We start from the raw sequence: 16,954 nt of genomic DNA, 5'->3' as shown, positions 1-16,954 counted from the left end.
TGGATGCATGCAGACTGACTGACTACAGATTATTATTATTTTCTCTGTTTTCTAAAACCACGTGCAGAATGAAGGTCAAAGATTGCACATGTGCAGTACGCTATCGGAATAGGTTTTCAGAAAAGTGTGTTTACATGATATACATTTGGTTCGTTTTCGGAATTTAATCGGAAATTTCTAGGTGCTATTTTCCGAAAACTGACTTTCTGAATATTCCAATACATTTTCCGAAAACTGTGTTTACATGACTTTTGATATCAGAATTAGTTTTTTGGAAAACTTAGTTTTCTGAAAAATATAGGAATTCTTATGCTCATGTAAACGCAATGACATAAAATAAAACTATTAGTAGCATGAAAGAAACTTTACAGTGTATCAGAATTGTTGGCCACCATTCACAAGACGTTAACATTGTACAGTAGTAGTATCAAACATGATATTACACTTTCAGTTACAAAACACATTACATAGTAATTACTATCTAATAACAACAGTGTATTAATGTAAATATTCAGTAGGTCTGATTATTTAGCATATTTCGTTAATAAAATATTCTATAGAAAATTCAATACAATATATGTTTATAATTTATATCTAAATCCTGATAGATTCAACAAATTAATATTTATTTATTTAGTTTTCTATAAATTATTAAAAATATCTGTAGGTTTATATTGGATTAATTTTGTATGCAGGATAGTAGTAATAACAGTAAGGTGGTGAAAATAGGAAGTAGAAATATATCATGTATTGGGGTTAAGAAGAGTGAGAAGTGAGGTGGGTGTAACAGTAGAGAAAAGGTTCAGCCACCTGCTATGAATCAAAGTGTGAGAGAATCCATATAATCAGCATGCAAGAGAGATACCTCAGAAACAGCCTTCTAAAAACCTCAGAAACTGGCAAACGTAAGCATATGCAGGGCTTTAAAAGCATCATTGTGGCTTTGCAGGGGGAAAAGTCCTTGCTGAGATGAGATCTTTATCGAGACTGTGATGGTGTCGGATGACACTTAAAAGGGAAGGATCTAAAAGCCATCTGGAGACATGGATATATGACCCAGTGTCTAAGTAATGGACTGCCGTGCGAACACTCCCTGCTGCCCTGCTAATGCCTTGTTAAGAAAGTGTTGATTCTATTTTGTGCTACTTTATTGCCACTAACGCACAGCTATTATATTACAAAGGACTCAGAAGAGGACAAACAACTGTAAAGCTGTGGAAAATCTCTTCAGGGACGCTTAATATCTTCAGGACAGCTTATAGTTGTCATGAGCGGTAATAATGACTGGTTACTTTATATCAGCAAACAAACCATATTGATTCTAGATTGGCATGAAATAGAATGGTTGTTTTTCAGACCAAATGACACCCTTTCGTGTTTAATATTCCAGACTGTTGTGGACCACTTCTTTCTATTCTTATAGGGGGCAGTGCTAATGCCTTTGGGGAGCACATATTAACTCTTAACATCCCCCCCCCCCTTCTTAAATTTGTGTGATAGTTCAGCAACAATCACCTTGTAAGGTAATTATAATTTGAAGCAAATCAAACGTTTGGAGTGTTTTCTCCTGTTGTAAGAAATCACACTTAATATTTATCCCCAATTTACTTTTAAGCACTGCATCCAAAGTTTCACAAGTACCTTACCACAAGCCCTATATGTTTTCAGTAATGTATCTGATATTTTATGGAAAACCAGACAATACAGACAAGGTTATGAGTAGCCTACCTGCCGTGTTCAGTCCTGAATCAGCAGCTGTGTTTGTCCTGTTCCATATGCAACATTTTATATTCTCTTATGTTTTTTTTTACAACAGGAAAGATTGGGTTCAAGCCTAGTAATGTTATCTTACAATTGTTTTTTTAATCGAAAATGTCTTGGAGCCAGCAGACATTTGGATAAGAGTTGTACTGTAGTAGCTGGAGTACTATAAATTTGGTGCATTGAGAAATACTGGACATCGGCAGTGCACGCTGTTTTGAAGGATACAATCTGAAAGTTTATTCAGACTCATTTTAATAAGGGCTCACCACAACAAGCTATCTAAAAAGCTAGCAGTGCATTGTAATATATATATACCTATAATACAGAACCTTTTGTTTTTGCAATCCTTCTGAAAATGTTATTAAGGGTGCTGGTAGTGACAAGAATATAAATTGAGCTACTTGTCCACTTTCCCTGTTTTGAATGAGGTATTTTGTGACAAGAGATTAGAAGAATTCTGTTCAGTTCTCACCAGCCTTCTTTTAACCCTGGATACATGACAAATTGTTTTTGCTGGTCTGCTTTAGAAAGTGACTGGTAATGGTGGTACGTGAACTGAGTCAGGAGAGGGATGATTGACAGTGACAAGGACCTGCCGCTATGGCTTGTCCTACAGAGAACAATCCAAGGACACCTATCAATCAGAATGGACGACAGCTGCCGTAGGAGAAATAATTGGAGAGCCAATGAAGCCTAATGATGCGACAGAAAGCAATAGGGAGACACAGAAAGTCATAGGGTATCAGGCTTCTGGGTTTTCTTGGTGTGTGACAAATTTGAGAAGGAGCAGGATGCTGCAATCATAATGGGCTGTCACTTTTGTTCAATAATATCTGTTTTGCTTTCAGTTTTGCCTCAAAGGGACTTTGAGACCAAGGGGTCTATTTTAACAATAGAACAGTGGCAAACCTGAATACCACTACCCTAAAATTAAAAACAGATTTTTCACAAATCTCATGTCACTGTGTTGTAAATAGTTAACAAGAAGTGTCACAAGCTAATACGCACTGAACTGGTTGAGAACAACCAGGTGACAACAAGAAAAACTCAAATAGCTTGGCTGTTCACTTGAACTTTTATCTCTCTCCACAGGTACTTTTATATTACATGCTGCTCACCACGACCCCCAGATGATAACCCAAGGACCACAAACCAGAAAAGTAAAACTCAAATTTCTTTATTACATCAATATTCACACACACACACACATCTCCCAGTTGGATAGACAGCTGCTGAAAAATGACACAGAGCCCTCTAATGGTCGAATACCGGTATGAAGATAGTAAAATGCATGTAAACCAAATGACTAATTAACAACACTTTAATCTGTTGTATAGTAACCTAATATAGGTCAACGAAACAACTAGTTAGTATGACAATCGTCAGTCACATAGTATACTTAATATGTGTAAACAAGAATGACCAATTAGCAGCACAGTAATCAATCATGTAATATACTTACTATATGTAAACAAACGACTGGTCAGCAACACAATAATCATTTGGGCACCTGAGGCCAGGACAGTTACATATGTGCACTCACACTCCTCCATGAAACCCAAAGACTTGCAGATTATAATCCAGGGTCGAAACAGACCCACTTCTCATCAGCCGCTGGTCCCCCAAGACTCACAGGCACCCGTTAGAACCGAGGGGCTGGTTTACCACGTATTAAATTTGTCCCCTTGAACAATCGTCTCGAAATCCTTTTGGATACCCCACAAAACCCTCGGCCTGGCTACCTGCGGAAACATACAGATTTGAATATGCAATCCTTAACATGCAGTCCCGGCACATAAACAAAAGTATACAGAAGGAATCCCACTGTGTTTTTACTCTGCATTCTGTTATTCTATATGCTATTCATTTCCAATCTCCATAGCCCTCCTGTAAGGTAGTTAATTTAATCACGTAGATTACACTTCATCATAAACCATTTGTTTAAGTGTAACAGGCATAGCATTTCTCTCTGTACCCATTTCTCTCTGTCCCGGTGCACCGAAGTAGCAGTTTATATAGGGTAGGTAAGCTGTTAATGTCTGGATGGTTTCAGCTGTGGATGGTCTGCCAGTTTGTGGCCAATTTTCTATTTAAGTGTCTGTGCTGTAATACAAACAAAACAAAAAAAAACTGCCACTCCAAACAGTGAGCTGCTTCTCCCTCATAAATCAAAAGGGGTAAAAATAATCACAACAAAAATCAATCAAAACACAATTATAACATTGAAACAAATAATATGTGCAATAAACCATAAGTGAAAAAAACATGTTTCCCCCATAAACCAATTTTGTTCACTTGTGACAGAAGGTCAATAAATCAGTACCAAAAGAAACCCCTGCTGGATAAGATGGATTTAAAGAATGGTGGTATTTAGATCTGTCAAGAGCAAATCAGTGCTGATGTGCTCACAAATCCCTTTCTTTGACTTTCTTTCTGACAATTGTTTTCAGAAACATATACAAATCTTATTTGACAGGCAATGAGGGTGAGAAACCCATAAAACTCCTAGGCAAGCTCTACTTGTTATAAGGACTGAGGTGCGCTTGCAGAGATCTGGGGAGAAACTCCCCTGGTGTCTGCCAACTGTGGCCAGTGCCATTGTCTTTGCCTTTCCCTTATAAATGTTTACCATAGTAAATTTGCACAGTAGTTTTGCACTTTTTCCCATGGTTATACTATGCCTTAGTTTACCATGGCTTGACATGTTTCTAGGCTTTACCATACCTTTCTGTGCTTCACCATGCATACTTATGCCTAACTATCACTTTGCTTTATTATACTTTGCTATGCTTTTACTATGGAAAACTTTTCTAAGGTATGAGCACTAATTTCACAAACACCAACATTAAAAAAAATGATACAGACCACCCCTTTATACCTCTTGAATTTTCTCAACTGCTATGACTACTAGAATGATACACACATCTTACTCACAGACATATCATTAGTAATCACATGCTGTATATAGATATTTGCATATCTTTGCAAATTAAAGTCACAGAAACAAACCTTAATATAGGTCTTGCTCACATTTGCTTCTATTTCTGCACTCTGACTAATTTTCTCAATCTGTGTTTTAAAAATATTGTAAAAAAGCAAATAATGCGCAAGTTCAACCTGGTTGGCAGCAGTAAGCATATAAAGGTTAACCAGACAAGGTATGAACTATGAACAGCAACAGTGTGCAGCTTCCCCGAAAAACTGCAAGGGTGTAAGGTACAGATAAATGGAAGCCCTTTGTACCAGCACTAAAAAAAGATTAACAGATCATTATTCCAAGTGAGTTGCTACTTAAGGAAGGGGATTGGGATAGAGGATTTTTTTTTTTTTTTTTTTAAAGTGGGGTAGATTGTTTTCTTGTGGTGGTCATACCTAAATGGCTCAATCCTACAATACACTATTAGTTGTTGCTCCTTTTTGTGGTGTTATTTATTTGCCTGCTGTGGTCACACTGACTAAAATGTAACAAGACTGGTGTTGGTCTGGAAGTGAATTTATTACAATCATATTTGCTACAAATTGATTTTCCTGTTCCTCCTGTAGTAACCTTCACCCTACAGGTTTAACAAACCCTTTGCCCTTTGTCGTACTAGCTTCATTAAAGAACCATCTGTATTGAGTTAAAGGTGTACTGGAGGTTTTTCTTCATTGCGTTTTGAATTGCTGCTTTACAGTGATGTATTGCGTCCCTGGTGCTTAGATTGGAAGCTGATTCGATACACAATAGGGATCGCTTGACAACTGATTCTGATTTATAATAGAATGACATTTAAAATAAGGACTCATCATAATACATTAACAAAGTTAGCATTCTGAATTATCACTGATTAATGGTTTTGTCACACCATCTGCATTTTGAAATTTAAAACAAATCTACAATGTGTGCTTTTGAAGTGCAGGTACAGTCCTATAACATGGCATATTATGTGTAAAAAAAATGCTGTTTAGGGAAGAAAATGATCACCTTTTGAAAGGCTAAAACCTGAGCAGATGGTGAGCAGCTAAGATTCTTATGAGCAGCTAAATTCTTATGTAAAGCTATATGCAACTACGAGCTCTAGTCTATGTCTGCATTCTGGTACCTTGTCATAGCCTCTGCACTCTACGCACGTGATCTATTTTCACTTTACAGATTTTCTTGAAAATCAATAGGAACTCAATTATGAAATATGTAATTGTACAAAATGGTATTCTAGAAGGAAACAGAGGATAGGCCTGTTTTCTGATGGCTGTCGTCCTTCTTCTGAAGCAATGTGACTGTAACTTCAAATTGTTTAGAAATAAATCCATATTGGATCATCGGCTCTTATAGTGACCACGTCAAAAACATTGTACATGACCTTGAACTGGAGGTCAGATGTTTCCTACAGTGCTTGTAAGCAGGAGTTAATTTGTAAACAAAAACATACCAGGTCTTAAAATTAAGGAAGAGGGATAACATTTGTTTTTATTCGTTCAATTCACAAAGCAGCTTTTTTTATTGTGCATGCCATGTATATAGAGTTCTGTTTTGCAACGACAAAAAAAAGTATATTTATATTTAAATTGATATCCGGTGCGATCCAGCACAAATGAACCCCTGCTTGTAAGTGATCTAGTTTACCTGTGTGACAGTGACCCCCATGACATACTTATTTTGTGCAATAGAGTGTGAAGCATGAAAGGGAGACTTACAGAAAGAAAGTTAAGTAGGCAAAGATTTTGGCTAACTCTTTTTCATGGTAGTGTTTTAGAGAGTACTGGCCTCTACTGTACAACAGATGTTAGTTGGTTTCCACTGTGTACCTGCTTGGTTTGGGGTGCACATTCATGATAAGAAACAGGAGTAGTGAGTGAAGTAGTGTGTTGAAACTGGGAAATAGTAGAGGAAGATGGAGGCTTGAAATTCCGATGAAGCAGTGTAGTGAAAGAGGGCATAGACATAAAAAGGTATTCTAGAAAAATCTACAGTATCTGTTATGTTACTTATTCAATACTTTTGGATACTCAATACTCCCATAAACCACCCCTAGATAACTGAACTCATTACAGTGATGAAGACATTATCTGAAACTTTAATCTACAGTCTGGGGGGAAAAATAGACAACAATGTTATTAGGCAATGTAACAGTACTGATCAGTTTCAGCCATTGAAAACTAGTCCCTCCAGCTTTACAGTCTTGTACTGTACTGTCATTTTTGCGACTGTACTACAGTAAATATAGCTCATTGAGTCACATAGAAGATCTATGATCTTTGTAGATGAAGCTGGTTTATTAAGGCACATTGCAAATGGGGTCCCATTTCCTGTGTTGAATGTGCAAGAGGAAGTGAGGGAGACTCGTTGAGAAACATCGTCATAACATGTTACCAGCGATCCAGATAAGCTGTGTACTGGGTGTTTTATGCATTGAAATAATATGATTTACATATGATAATTAAATTTAATGCGTAAATAATACGCATAGCAGTTTTGCTATATATCTAGAGTTTGCATGTTATCAAGCTTCATGTACTTTACGGGTACCTAGCATCTCAATGGTCAATTGTAAATATACTGCATGTGGTTGCTAGCGAATGGATCATAATTGTCGGGACAGGTAATTGTAGCCTACCTGGGAATTGCCAGAACCATGTGATCAATACATTCGGGTTGAATCCACTCACTTGCAATGTGTGCTTGTGACTGGTGAATAAGCAACTGGATTTTTCTCCGCCGTCTTAGTCCTCCTCAACCTAACTTACCAATTTGCCTATCTGCCAACTGAATTTTTGGAAGGTAAATCTATATAATAAAGCTTTATATTGCTATAGCAAGGCGATCAATAAGGAATACAATATTATATAGAGAATAATTGCTCCAAATTTTGATGGATTTAATTAACAAGTCCATTATGGAATGATTATTTCCAACTCCATTCAAGAATGCATTAATATCCCCTGCTGTAAAGAAGCCAGGACTTAATACACTGAAATTCTGTAACCTTCGCCCTATCTCACATCCACCTTACCATCTTACCAATCTAAACATTTTTGAATCATTTTTGCCATAAAGTCTCTTTCGGACAGTGGTGCAAACTCTTATGTACCTCAAACTGGATTATGGTAACTCTCTTTATTCAGGCCTTCCAGCTTGTCAGCTGAATAGACTTCAGAGAATACAAAATATGGCAGCTCGTCTTGTAACTAGGACTACGCTGTGTTCCCATATTACTTCAGTTTTGAGAGAACTGCATTGGCTTCCTGTCCGAGAGAGAATAGATTTCAAAATCCTTTGTATGGTATATAAAGCCTTAAATGGAATAGGTCCTGACTATCTTAAAGCTGTCCTTAATGCCAGAAATACTACAAGGGTGCTGCGCTCAACTGGTTCTTTCTGTATTTCACCTCCTAGATTTTCTGGAGTTCATTTTGGAGGCCGTACCTTCGAGGCTAGAGCAACTTTTTAATGGAATTTGTTGCATCTAGCCTCTTGAAATTTAGGAAGCAACTCAAAACCTGACTATTTAAAAGAGCATTTGAATAAGCTAATAGAGAACTATAGCTGACTTATGACTGGACAATCATGTGTAACAATTATATGTATTATGATGTTTTCTTTTTAATTGTATTATTGGTCTAGAGTTTTTAAAGTCTTAATGTTTTGTACAGCGCTCTGATGCCTGGTGGCGAGTGGCGCTATAAAAAATAAAATAAAGTTACAAGCTACTGTATAATAGGATTGCAAAAAGCAACCAAGGAGTTCAGTGACATCACAAAGGACGAGACCACAGGCCGAGTGTCCAAGGTGGCTTTTTACAATCTGAATAATGTACAGTAGATTGTATTTTATTTTGTATAATACCAGCAATAAAAAAGAAACACACACAAATACAATGAAACTAAACTTTTCTTTACTAAAAATCGCAAATTAAACAAAACACTACTTTTTTTTTAATAATAATTAGTCTTCTTAGTTTTTCTTTTGGCTAACATCAGAGCATTCATAAAATTTCACACTGACTTTAAAGTTCTTAATAATACAGTTATGCCCAAAAATGCCCTGGAGGGTGTAATTTACTGTTTCCTGTGAATGCCCTTTAGGTGGTGCTGCAGCACAGTCTGTGCCGTTGTCGTTGTTTTCTTTCTCTCTTGCAGATTGGAGAAAGTACAGTACACCCTCGCTATAACGGCCTTCATTATAACAAACCTTCAGCTATAACGAACCTGGCCCCTGGACCCCAAATAAAAAAAAAATGTACGCACAGGATGCCACCTCCACAGCGAAGTCAACTCTGTTGTCATGTCGGGTTGATTTGGAATAAAAGCTCTTTCTTGCATGTTGGATTAAGATTTGGTGCACTTTGAAACAATTCGGGTCAGATTGATTTGGAATAAAAATTCTGCTTCAATTTGGAATTTTTGCTTTTTGAACTGCATTTTAATTCTTTAATGAATAGCATAAAGCAAAGGCAGATATATGTAATTCTACTTTTATTCACAATCTCATCTCATTTACTTACTCCAACAGTTTATCCTTCATTTTGATTGTCCTTTTGCTATAACAAACCCCTCGATATAACAAACAAAATTCTTGGACCACAACAGAGATCTTTCGCTGCTTGTGTTCAGCCTTTGACAGAAAGGTAAACCGAGATGACATTTTTTAACAAATAAGCTTTCACTGCATTGCCTATTTGAAAACGTCAAAGCACTTTGAAACCAGCAGGTATTTTACATTTTTAATCAGAAATATCAGGCACAATCGTCATAATAGTGATTTCAGGCGAGTACTGATGTCAGTAGTAGCCTGTAGTCAGATAATTAACCACAGGATTTTATAGAAATCAGTGTTTCTTTATTTTTATTAATGCAGTATCGGTAGAAATATATTGTATGTGCATGCAGGCCCTTTGTTAAATATATTCCATCTGCAGCATTTGAATAAAAAAAAAGTAAGCATTAAAGTATTGTAATAAAGTACGGGGGAAGGTAGTGGATGGGAGGTATATAGGACTTCATTTATTACAGAACCCATTTCTAGTATAAGGAACATAGTCAAGTTATTTAAAGCCCAGAAAGGAAACTACATCTCCCAGACGACCCAGCGGTGAGAATTGAATTAAGGCACACCTGTCGGGAATTAAGGAATATATATATATATATATATATATATATATATATATATATATATATATATATATATATATATATATATTTATATATAGGGAGAGAGGGGGTCAGGGCAGAGTTAAACAGGAGGTGAGCTTAGGGGCGATGGAGAGAAAAGTAAGAACATTTTTAAAAAAAACAAAGAAAAATAAGTTTGGGGGAAAGCCGAAAAATGGGTTAGCCGTCGGTTTAGTAGCAGATGGGAAACCTGAGTTGGTTAGTTAGTGCTCCTAAAGGAGTTTGTTTTGTTTTGTGTATTTTTGTTGTTGGTTGTATAAATAAAAAAATATGGGCCCAGTCCTGTCTTGAACCCCGTACTGTTGGTGGAGTTTTTAAACACACAGTGACAGCGGAAAAAGGTCCTGAACTGTGGCAAAGCACCCCACTTGGTCACAGTATGTACAGTGCTTATTGAAAGTACTTTAAGGTAATGTTGAATTTTACTCACCTAGAATACGTTTTACAAACATAGTGTCTCACCCAGACGCAGTGTGCGATTTGATTAGCTCTGATTATCAAAGGTACCAGGGAAAATACCAGTAGCTGGTACAGTGCCTTGCATAAGTATTCACCCCCCTTGGACTTTTCCACATTTTGTAGTGTTACAACCTGGAATTAAAATGGATTTAATTGGGATTTTTGCCATTTGATTTACACAACATACTTAACACTTTGAAGGTGCAAAATATTTTTTATTGTGACACAAAAGTTAATTAAACAAAAAAAAAAAGACATTTGTTGGTTGCATAAGTATTCACCCCCCTGAGTCAATACTTGGTAGAAGCACCTTTGGCAGCAATTACAGCTGTGAGTCTTTTTGGGTAAGTCTCTACCAGCTTTGCACATCTGGATCCTGCAATTTTTGCCCATTCTTGGCAAAATTGCTCAAGCTCTGTCAAGTTGGATGGGGACCATTGGTGAACAGCAATATTCAAGACTTGCCACAGATTCTCAATCAGATTGAGGCTGGGCTTTGACTGGGTCATTCTAAGACATTCAGGTTCTTGTTTTTAAATCACTCCAGTGTAGCTTTGGCTGTGTGTTTAGGGTCATTGTCCTGCTGGAAGGTGAACCTCCACCCCAGTCCCAGGTCTCTTGCAGACTGAAACAGGTTTTCCTCTAGAATTTCCCTGTATTTGGCTCCATGCATCTTGCCCTCAATCCTGAACAGTTTTCCAGTCCCTGCCGATGAAAAGCATCCCCATAACATGATGCTGCCACCACCATGCTTCACCGTGGGGATGGTGTTCTCAGGGTGGCTTCTCAGCAGTGTTGGCTTTGCGCCACACATAGCGTTTTGCGCTAAGGCCAAAAAGTTCAATTTTGGTCTCATCAGACCAGAGAACCTTTTTCCACATGTTTGCTGTGTCTCCCACATGCCTTTTGGCAAAATCCAAATGGGATTTGATATGGGTTTTTTTCAGCAATGGCTTTCTTCTCGCCACTCTTCCATAAAGCTCAGCTTTGTGGAGCGTCCGGGTTATAGTTGTCCCATGGACAGTTTCTCCATCTCAGCTGTGGATCTCTCCAGCTCCTTCAGAGTTACCATTGGCCTCTTGGTTGCTTCTCTGACTAATGCCCTCCTTACCTGGTCACTGAGTTTTGGTGGACGGCCTTCTCTAGGCAGAGTCGTGGTTGTGCCATATTCTTTCCATTTTTTAATAATGGATTTAACGGTGCTCCGGGGGATGTTCAAAGTTTGGGATATTTTTTTATAACCCAACCCTGATTGGTGCTTCTCCAGAACTTTATCTCAGACTTGTTTTGATAGCTCCTTGGTCTTCATGATGCTGTTTGTTTAGATATGCTCTCTAACAAACTCTGGGGCCTTCCAGAAACAGGTGTATTTAATCTGAGATCATGTAACACTTTAATTGCACACAAGTGGACTCCATTCAACTAATTATGTGACTTCTGAAGGCAATTGGTTGCACCAGAGCTTATTTAGGAGTGTCACAGCAAAGGGGGTGAATACTTATGCAATCAAGACTTTTCAGTTTTTTATTTGTAAATAATTTTGAAAAATATGTAGATTTTTTTCCCCTTTGACATTATGGACTATTTTGTGTAGATCAGTGACAAAAAATCCTAATTAAATCCATTTTAATTCCAAGTTGTAACACTACAAAATGTGGAAAAGTCCAAGGGGGGTGAATACTTATGAAAGGCACTGTATTGCGGACCAAATACCAGTGCACCACATTTACCCTGTCCACCAAACTGGTCCTGTCCAGGAAATGATTGCTGTCATCGCACTTACTTAGCAGTTACTTTGGATTCCAGTTCCACATGCAACGCGCTACAGTGTTTGTATATCTCTGGTCTTGAAGTAGCCAGAACACTAACTACAGTACGTAACAGTATTGCAGCTGTTCAAGTGGTTAATCCAGTACTGGAATCTACCAAAAAGCATTTGACAAGTTCTTGACAAGTCTCCCACATAAAGACTAGGGAATCGTGAGTACAACCATAACCATACCTTCTAATTCCCAGCCTACACCATCAGTAGACTAAGATCCTTCATGCTTGACACCATGTGACAGAGAGAGAAAGGGTCAATGCCGTAAATCTCCCTCCCAACTAGAAAGGGCGCTGTGTAAGGGGGAAGGTATGCTGCCTCCTAGATCTGCCACTCCGGTGGTAGGTGGAAACCGGAAGGTAACCATATTAGGAGGGGCGCGGGGCAGCCCTCTATTGGAGAAATCAAGGCGACGCGTTGATTGCAGGGAGGAGTTTTCTGGGTACAAAGGGGAAGCATTTACGTCAGTACCTCCCCTTGCGCTGAGAAAGTAGAGCGACCGGCCGGAGCCAATGTGTGTTTGTGAAGTTACATGTTTGTTTTTGTGTGTCAACAGAGGAGCCGGAGGATGGGATGCTGTAGCCAGCGAGCCAGCACTTACCCCAGAGCACGCCCCTCATTGCACAGCACTACACGGCACAGCGCACACACCACAAGCCCCGAAAGAGAAGAGCACATTTTCGTGCACGGAGGACTGTGGTGACCGGAGTGTCTGTTTGTTTCTTTTGTTTTGAGCCTGGACCCTGCCGTGTTTTTGCCCCAATACCATCGCTGGTAGCGGGGCTTCTTATTATTTTTCCAGTGTGGATATTTTTGTGAAATTTGTGTTTATTATTAAAAAGGATTATTTTTGGGAGACATCAGTCTGGACATTCTATATCACTGCACTGCACCATTCACCCTGTCACACACCACCACACAAGTCTCGACTGGAAGAGCTTCTTTCAGAATATGCTGACACCTTCAGTACCTACTCTTATGGATGGGCTAATCTTACAACACACAGTATCAGACCTGGAGAAGCTCTGCCCATTAAACTGCACCCATATCACACCTCATCTGCCAAAAGAGCATTTTTTCAGACAAAGGTCAAACTACTTAAACAGGGAATTATAGTAGAGTGTTATTGCCTATGCTCAGCTCCTGCAGTCCTTGCGCACAAGAAAGAAAGTACATACCACTTCTGTGTGGACTACAGGAGGCTGTCCGTATTAAGGATTCTCATCCCCTGCCACTAGTCAATAACAACCTTGATACACTCTCTGGAGCACACATTTTCAGCACAATTGATCTTGCGTCAAGTTACTGGCAGATCCCCCTCAACCCAGCGATAACGAGAAAACTGCCTTCTTGACTGGATTTGGATTGATTCCAATGGGAATATGTCCCTGATCATAATCAATTTAGTCTGATGCTAGGAATTGCATCATCCAAAGAGACCCATTGAAAAAAAAAGACTGTTATACTGACTGGATGAAAATAAACCCAACAACAGATACAAGTAGCTGCTAAATTGTTAAAACAAAGAGCATGATTAAAAGAGAGCATATAAACATAATCTACAGAGTTTAAACAAACTGATCGATCAGTTGGAAAAGGGCAAGAAGCTTTCAGAAATACTGCTGGACTCCAGTGGTTCGAAATGCAAGATGTGGACTACAGTATTCTGAATGTGAAGTATTTAATTGCTTTTTGCAAAGAAAAAAAGTTTGACTAAAAGAAAACAAAAGTAGTAGGTAGACTATGTGTTACTTGTAGCCACCTGTACGCTGCATTGTTTTCTACAGTGGCTCTCAAAAGTATTCACCTCCCTTGGACTTTTCCACATTTTATTGTGTTACAACATGGAATCAAAATTGATTTAATTAGGAGTTTTTACCATTGATCAACACAAAAAGTCCATAATGTCAAAGTGAAAAATAAAATCTACAAATTGTTCTAAATTAATTACAAATGTAAAACAGAAAATAATTGATTGCATACGTATTCACCCCCTTTGCTATGACACACCTAAATAAGCTCTGGTGCAACCAATTGTCTTTAGAAGTCACATAATTAGTTGAATGGAGTCCACATGTGTGCAATTAAGGTGTTTCACATGATTTCAGGTTAAATACACCTGTCTCTGGGAGGTTCCACTGTTAGTTAGTACATTTCCTAACAAAAACTACATCATAAAGACGAAGGAACATTCAAAGCAAATCCGGAATATGGCACAACTGTGAACCTGTCTAGAACAGGCCATCCTCAAAAACTATCCGGGCAAGTATCCGGGCAAGAAGGGCACTAGTCAGGGAGGCCACCAAGAGGCCTATGGCAACTCTAAAGGAGTTACAGTCTTCCACGGCTGAGCTGGGAGACACTGTGCATACGGCAACAATAGCCTGGGTGCTTCACAAAACTGGCCTTTATGGGAGAGTGGCAAAAAGAAAGCCTTTGTTTGCCAGAAGGCATGTGGGAGACTCTGAGACCAAGTGGAAGAAGATTCTATGGTCTGATGAGACCAAAATAGAGCTTTTTGGCCTCAACGCTAAGCGCTATGTTTGGCGCAAGCCTAACACCGCACATCATCCTGAGAACACCATCCCTACAGTGAAGCATGGTGGTGGCAGCATCATGCTATGGGGATGCTTCTCTGCGTCAGGGCCTGGAAAGCTCGTGAAGATAGAGGGCAAAATGGATGCAGCAAAGTACAGAGAAATCTGGGAGGAAAACCTGCTGAAGTCTGCAAGAGACCTGGGACTTGGGAGAAGATTCATCTTCCAGCAGGACAATGACCCCAAACATACAGCCAAAGCAACACTGGAGTGGCTTAAAAACAAAAAGGTCAATGTCCTGGAGTGGCCCAGTCAAAGCCCGGACCTCAATCCAATTGAGAATATGTGGAAAGAGTTGAAAATTGCTGTTCACCAAAGGTCCCCATCCAACTTGACAGAGCTTGAGCAATTTTGTAAAGAAGAATGGGCAAAAATTGCAGTGTCCAGATGTGCAAAGCTGGTAGAGACTTATCCAAATAGACTCATGGCTGTAATTGCTGCCAAAGGTGTCTCTACCAAATATTGACTCAAGGAGGTGAATACTTATGCAATCAATTATTTTCTGTTTTACATTTGTAATTAAATTAGAACAATTTGTAGATTTTATTTTTCACTTCGACATTATGGACTTTTTTTGTGTTGATCAGTGGCAAAAACTCCTAATTAAATCCATTTTGATTCCATGTTGTAACACAGTAAAATGTGGAAAAGTCCAAGGGAGGTGAATACTTTTGAGAGCCACTGTATGTACATTTAAAAATGATTTATTTCTGTAAAGTGTGTGCAGTATATGTAAGGTACTGTATAGTATTGTAACGGCCCTGGGTCTGCTGTAACTGCGTTCGTGAAGGTTCTGTGACCCAGGGTCAACAGTTCAATTGCAGCAGGTGTTCAGGGACGTCAGAGACGGGAACAAGGAACCAGAGACTGCACACAATTGGCTGTAGCACACGGCCAAAACAGTGTGCTTTGGACTTTTCTTTTATTATTTGTCACAGTGAGTAGCACTACGGTGCTCAGCTGTAATTGTACCACTGGCTGGTAAAGCAGCATGCGTTTACCTACCCAGTGTAGAGTCCCGGCACCTGCAAATACTGAGTGAGCCTCCTTCAATTCCACGCAACGATACAGTATCATGAGCCAATGTGGCACCATGATCTGTTTTGTGTACTATAGGCTACGATAAAAGAAAATGTGCTAAAATCGTTTAGTTTCAATTTAACATCTTGTTTTTTTTATTATGTATGTATTTTTTATTATTAAATGTTTTATAAATGTAGCATTGTACAGCATGTGTAATGCAGCAGTATGATTGGTTTTGTGTTACCGGTAGCCTTTAGGCCAAAGTAAAAAAGTGTGCTAGATTATTCACTTGATTTTACTACTGTGCTGTACAGCTGTGGCCAAATGTTTTGCATCACCTAGAATTTTAGGATTGAGACATCATTTAAAAAAAAAACTGATGTGAACATAATTGTGATCTTTTATTTAACATCATGTAACCAAAGCAATTACAAAATTATATTGCAGAAGTCTACTGGAAGCCATAATAGTAGTATAGGATTTCATGTTAGATTTCGAATTGTCCATTTTTAAATTTTTTGTGAGGTTTTCATTAAGTATATGGAAAACAACAAAGTGGTATGTAATTCAATATGTTAACGTAACATTATTCAGCAGGTTTCCTTAGACTTTATGAAGCCTTGTCTTGTGCCATATTAGTGGGAAGAGTAATATGAGACCCAGCGAGCTAACTAGACAAAAACAACCATGAGGAATGTGATATCACAGTAGAAGGACAGACATCAGTGGCTGTCAGAGCAGGCTGTCCTAAGAACATTTCTACCAGAGAGAGGTGTGTACTGAACAGAATTGTAAAATTGTGCTCTTTGAAAAATTAAGACAAATTCCTCTCAAGATATTCTTGTAGAGAGACTACAGCTTTCCAGTGTCATCCTTGCTAAAGGTGAAAATGTTTTGCAGGACGCTGCAGCCTATATAGATTGTAACAGCTAACCTAAAGATAAATAGGAGTGCAGGTGAATGTGGTGCACTGGAAGTCACATCTTTAAGAGTTTCTCAATTAAAAGGCACAGCATTACATGAGGTCTTTAACCATGTTATAGTCAACTTGACACCACAGGGTTCTTTTACTTAATATGTTGAGTTATTTAATTTAGTTTGATCCAATCTGCAGCAACCTGGTACAAATTGAATGTGGTAC

The 16,954-nt window shown here is 38.5% G+C and overlaps 1 long non-coding RNA gene across 1 annotated transcript; it reads left to right on the top strand.

Moving 5' to 3' along the window:
* Window positions 1-1,082: 1,082 nt before the first annotated feature.
* On the top strand, window positions 1,083-12,991 carry LOC131699672 (uncharacterized). The gene is made up of 3 exons (XR_009308254.1): window positions 1,083-1,274; window positions 2,857-2,924; window positions 12,750-12,991. It is a non-coding gene; the product is annotated as an uncharacterized LOC131699672 (long non-coding RNA).
* Window positions 12,992-16,954: the final 3,963 nt, after the last annotated feature.

Source organism: Acipenser ruthenus, chromosome 2, assembly GCF_902713425.1.
Source record: "Acipenser ruthenus chromosome 2, fAciRut3.2 maternal haplotype, whole genome shotgun sequence".
Classification (NCBI taxonomy): domain Eukaryota; kingdom Metazoa; phylum Chordata; class Actinopteri; order Acipenseriformes; family Acipenseridae; genus Acipenser; species Acipenser ruthenus.
This window is presented reverse-complemented; position numbering and strand designations above follow the sequence as displayed.